The 6,200-nt window shown below is 41.9% G+C and overlaps 1 pseudogene; it reads left to right on the forward strand.

Moving 5' to 3' along the window:
- Positions 1-1,485: 1,485 nt before the first annotated feature.
- On the forward strand, positions 1,486-1,655 carry LOC137080119 (U2 spliceosomal RNA; annotated as a pseudogene).
- The last annotated feature ends 4,545 nt before the right edge of the window (positions 1,656-6,200 follow it).

The raw sequence follows: 6,200 nt of genomic DNA on the forward strand, positions 1-6,200 counted from the left end.
CTTTGTATATTAAAACCTTGCCTTCAAGTGTCAAAGCAGTGATCTTACCTTTGTTCTTATTGTTGTGTTCAGTTTTTATTCCCCCCAGATCTTTTATTTTAGGGGTGGAGAGGGCGGTCTTTTACTTCTTCTGGGGGTCCAAATGGGAGAGACTTAAAAGAGAGGTGGTAAAGAAGAGAAAAGAGAATGGTGGGAAGGGCCTCCCAGACCCCCACCTATTTTTAACCAGCCGTTTTACCGCCCTTCACATCAAATATGCTTTGACCCCATCCAGAGAAAACAAGACAGCAGCCATGGCTCGATTCTGGATGGGGTCCTATTTAAGAACTTTAAAGATTTTAGCAGTCGATTTAAAAACCCCAGTGTCTTTTAATCTCCCGAAACATTACTGTTTTATCAAGACATTTTTAAAGAAACACTATTTAGAAATAGAAGATGTGGCGATTTTAACTAACCATAAGTCTCTGATCTCTCTTGTGCAGGACCGAGAAAAGGTGAGCCCAGTTCCAGGCCTCACGCCAAGTGAGGCCAAAGAAGTTTGGAGGAACGTTGCCCACCCAGCTCTCCAGAACAGGCTCAAGGACTTGACGTGGATGGTGGCCCATGAGATCCTCCCGGTCAGTGCGGTTATGCACTCCAGAGGCATGGCCAAAAATCCCACCTGCCCACGGTCCGGGTGTAAATCCCCGGAGACCGTCTACCATCTGCTCTGGGAGTGCGGTGCTGCGCGGGACCTGTGGGCCAGGGCCGGCCCCCTGTTTTTCCCGTGCCTGCCAGTGGGTGGGGCCCAGGTGGATTACAAGCTCGCCATCCTAGGGGTGGGTCAGGGCCTAAACGCCCTAACAACGCAAGAATTTGCATCGCTCTGGCTCACCCTTAACCTGATAAAGGATGCCATCTGGGTCACCAGAAACCTGCTGGTGGGGAAACGCGTGATGGTCCCCCTCCACGCGGGCGAGCAGAGGATAAGATCAACGCTGCAGGGTTGGCAGTATGTCGTTATTCGGATGGGGGGGCCGAGGCCGCACGAGAAGGTCCCGGCCACCACTGACCTTGGCCGCCCGTAGATGCACCCTCACCACTCTGGCTACGGGAATAGCGGGCCGGAGGAGAGGAGATCTCCGCTGGGCTCTGGAAGTGAGGAGTCTTGAGCCTGTTCTGGAGAACTGGAGTGAATGGACATGCTTTGTAAGGGCTCGCCCTCGATCCCGTACAAGAGATGAAGTTTTAATTGTCACGTTTTAGTCTGTTTTATCATGAATATATTTATTGTTAATTTTTATTTATTCTTTTCATTCATTTTATCCATATTTTAACACCACACTGACATACATGGACTTTTACAAAACACATCAACTGATTTTACCAAAAATTGTCTTGTGTTTTAATTGATGTAACTATGTATGTTTATTTTTAAAAAAGAAGAAAGAAATGTGTGGCATGAATACGAAAATGAATTGAAATCAATATGAAAAATGTAACAATAAAACTTTTCGAAAGAAAAAATCTGTTCTTATCAGTTTAATATCTGATACGTCCCCTATGCGGGGAGTGCATATTACATTTTTGGCACATGGAGCCGGAACCGGGGCTTGCTCCATCCACTCCACGCATCGACCTGGTATTGCAGTGCCTCCAGGAACGGTGTGCTTCCCCTTTTTGGGGACTGCGAATTGTTGTGACTAATAGAAGAACCAACAACACCACTGGAATTTTGTCAGAGAATACAGAAATACGCAGGAAGCACATACAAAATGACGATGACGTGACGCAACAATGACTGTGCTATAGAGAAAGCAGCAAGCTGCGGTCATATGAGCATAGGAGAAAAAGAAGAACAAAAGCATCGGGACAAATTCAATATCCCAGCCAGCCTCAGGGATTGGACAGGAAGGAGGAAGTGGGGTGGCCACAGGGGCGGAGTCAATTTTAGCAGCTGAACGAGGGGAGGAAGCCAATCCTCAAGAAGAAAGTAAAGATAAAATGGAGGAGGAAGAGGAGGAAACGGCTTCCTCCCTAGAAACAGTCCCGGAGCTGAGTGTTGTGGACAGTGGGAGTGGAACAGATTGTTCTCTCCCCAAAGCTCAAGTGCAGAAAAGGTCTGCGAGATCTCCTCTGGTTCAAACAGAGGAGAAAAGGCTGAGGGCATCGCATCGGCTAGATAGTTCCTCTTCGGAAGATCTAGACCATATGTGGCCCCCAGAATCTCCAAATGAAGTCTCTTTTATGCACATAAAGCTAAGAACATCGTCGCCAAAGGAGTGGCAAGAGTTCCCCTCTGTGGCTCCTGAGGTGCCAAGCACTTGCCTTTCTGATCCCAGTATTTCTGGGGAAAAGGAAAGAGAAGTGCAACAAGATGTAACATGATTTTAATTCTGTCTTTGTAGTCCACTCCTGTTTTCTCTTTTAAATGACTTCTACCTTTTTAACCATACTGCTCATGGCTCTCACTATCTCTACAATTAATGTGAGAAGTGTGAAGAGCAATATGCGAGCACAGAGCGTCTTCTCCTGTTTAAAATATTTTAAGTGAGATGTGTTTTTATTGCAAGAATGTGGTTTGCCGTTTTTACCAAATTACAGGAAATGGGAGGAGCTCTGGACCCCAGGACCTTCCATTTGGAGCAGGTCCAATTTTAACAAAAATTATGGTGTTGCTATTTTAATTAACAATAAGAATATCTTGGTGAAGGGCAGCACTGTGGTGAAGGACGGGCGGGCAATTTTAGCAAATCTGACTTTTTTAGGTAAGGATTTTAACGTTTTAAATGTATATGGTTTTACGGATAAAAATGAAAGGTATGAGTTTTTAGAAGACCTGCAGCCCCACATGCTAGGTAGGGCTCCTTTAGTGGTAGCAGGGGATTTTAACTGTGTTTTATCAAAGAAGGACAGAAAGAGGGTGGGAGATGATTTTAAGATTGATAAGACATCGGTTTTATTACAAAGCTTAGTCAGAGATTTTAGGTTAGTTGACTGTTTTAAAATAATGCATCAAAGAGAGGAGGGCTTCACCTGGTTCAGTGGTGACGGCACCAAAGCCTCTCGAATCGACTACCTATTTACCAAGAGATTTCCCGCCAACCGATGCTACATTGACCCCACTCTTCTTCTCAGACCACTTAATGCTATCTTGCACTCTTTCACTGCCCACTGGTGTGACAGTAGGGGGAGGGCTGTGGAAGCTGAACTGCTCCCTCTTAGAAGATGAGGAGGTAGTCAGAGAATATAGGGAGCAGTTCAGCCAATGGCAGACCCTCCAAGACTTTTATGACTCACGTGCACAGTGGTGGGAGATGGTGAAGGAACGGACAATACTTTTTTTTAGAAAGATAGGCAGAGACAAAAAGAATAGATTTAAATGACGCATGATGGGGCTGCAAAAACGACTACAAAGGTATTTTAATCTTTTAAATGAAGGTTTTGATTTTAATGAAGATATCAAAATGGTAAGAGATGAGATGTCAGTTGTATCCAAAATACAAAGCAAAGGTGTCATTTTAAGGAGCAGGGAGAGGGAAACAGAGGAAGGAGAAAAGTGTACTAGGTATTTTTTTAAAAAGATAATTTCACAGGGTGGGGCAATTACTGTTTTAAAAAGTGGAGGGAGGGAAGCCCACAGCACAAAAGACATTTTAAAAGAAACTGAAGAATTTTGAAGAAGAACACAATGACGCGTTTAAAGGAAGTTTTAGAGTTTTTAGAAAAGAAATTAGACAATAAATGTGCTATTTTATCTCAAGATTTTAACTTTTTAAAGATGGACAAAGCTCTTAAAAGTTTTAAACGAGGAAAGTCCCCAGGAATAGATGGACTTCCTCTAGAGTTTTACTCCACTTTTTGGGATATTTTAGCACACGACTTACTGACTGTTTTTAAGGAATTTGAGACTCTGGACAGACTTTCCTGACAGCTTCAGAATAGGGATAGTTTCACTCTTGCTAAAAAAAAGGTGACAAGACTGACTTAAAAAACTGGCGACCCATTACTCTTTTAAACTTTGATTGTAAGATTTTTAGCAAAATTTTATCCATGCGCATGCCGACTGTTTTAGAGGACGTAATTCACCTGGATCAAGCATGTGCTGTGCTTGGAAGGAAGATCACGGACAGCCTGGTACTAATCAGAGATGCTATCTGTAATGCGAGAGACAGAAATATTCGGCTAGTAGTCCTAAATTTAGATTTTGAAAAAGCATTTGACCGCATCTCGCACCAGTTCCTCTTTAAGGTACTGGAGAAAATGGGGCTTCCAGGGAGGTTTATAGCCTGGGTGGGACTGCTTTACAATAGACCTTTTACGCAAAAAACGGAAACACGTCAGAGAAGCGTAAAGCTAGTTCCGGCGTAAGCTTTGTTGATGGCGAAATGGCAGCTAGATTATTTTCGACAAGCCTGACTTTTCTTCCAAAGTTCACCAGCGCCGATGTGGTGAAGAGTGTGGAGATACATTCGTCCACTAAAGGAAACAAACTGGACAAGGGATACAAATTCTTCCACGAAGAGTTTATCCACAATTACCAAGGTAAGTTAATGAAGACATTTCTATAACTAACATTATAACTCTTGTTAACGTATGTCGTGTGTATGTTTAAGTGAGATGGCATGAGATAACATAACAACCAGTAATTTAGTAAAGCTGTAACGTTACTAGCTAAATGTGAAATGTTACTAACATTGTGTTGTGACTTACGATTATGAACGTTACGAAGTTGTGTATTTCTATGTGAGATAAAACGTAATGTTTTCTTGTTGCATGGGGTTATAGTATCAAATATACTCCAGGGACAGGTTGTAGTCAGAGGTAGATGCTTCAGGTCAATGAGGAAGAGTGAGGAGCCTCACAAACTGGAGGTTTGACTAGACAGAATGCCGGTTGGCAAAAGTTAAAAAGTTACCTATTCTTGCGTATTCACTCTTTTTGCCGCGGTTGCGGCACTTTCTTCACTTACTATTGCTTTACTGAAAATAGGGTGACCAGACATCCTCTTTTTGATACATAAATAATGGGTCTGCTGGAATTTCAAAATCATCCAGGAGTTTTTTTCTACCTTAGCAAGGGTCAGACTGAACTGCAATTTAAAAATAAAAAAAATCTAATTTAAATAGATTTTACAAACTAATAGCAATATATTATCACATAATTTAACAAAAGTATTGCATATCACATTTTTCTTCAATATCACCCAGCCTAAATTTTATATATATATATATATAGTAACACCTCTTTTAGTTTGTTAGATGTTACTCTGAGGGGTTCAACAGAATTCTGACGTGTACTGATAAATAAACCTCTTCACAAACCAAATGATCTTTTTAAACTCTATTTATTTGCTTCACCAGTGCTTATATCCCAATGCAAAACAATCAATGCATACCAGGAATCAACCCCCAAAAGTCTTTGTCTCTCAAATGAGTCAAATGGATGAAGTGAACTTATCATTTGAAATGCTTAGTCTTTCCTTGAGATGAAGTGATGATGCAATCATTGTGATCCACAACATATGGAATAATGGCAGTTAATGATGGTACACGTAGACCTCAGGATTGGGTTGGTTAAGATCACATGCTGTAGCTTCCTTGCGCTAGAATGTAACACCTCTACTATCCAGTGGAGGAATTAATCTGCTCAGTGCTCATGTGGGAAATTCGTGACAAAGGACATGAAGACATTAAAAAGTCCTTTAGTTGAGCAGAAACTCAAAGAGTTCTCAACAAAGGACTTTAGAAGAGGACGAAGGCAGTGAGAGTTCACAATGTGATTTTCTACCACACGAACTGACTTCCTCTATGGTAGCTGAGCTTATATCCTGTTACCTCCAGGCAATAGTGCCCCCTAGCTACTCCTATTGGAACTACATGGGACTTATATAAATCACTCTAAGGCATCAGCTAAACCAATTATTTAAAAAAAAACAAGTAACAGTTTGACTGTTACACATCTCCCCCTTTGGTTCCAAAATTGGACACATGGCAAATTTTTAAGTTTTGGGTATGGTAACTGTCAATCTGAGCTGGATCGTCTAACATGGTCACCTGGTAATTTACTGGACCTAGCTTTTAGACTACTTTAGCTGGCCCTCGCCATTTTGGAGAAATTTTAGCCATAAAACCATCATCTGCACAAGATAAGGGATGAGTACGCACCCAAACTAGATCACCCTCCTGAAAGTCTTGGGTTCTTCTCTTGAGGTTATAATA

Source organism: Pseudorasbora parva, chromosome 6 (assembly GCF_024679245.1).
Source record: "Pseudorasbora parva isolate DD20220531a chromosome 6, ASM2467924v1, whole genome shotgun sequence".
Classification (NCBI taxonomy): Eukaryota; Metazoa; Chordata; class Actinopteri; order Cypriniformes; family Gobionidae; genus Pseudorasbora; species Pseudorasbora parva.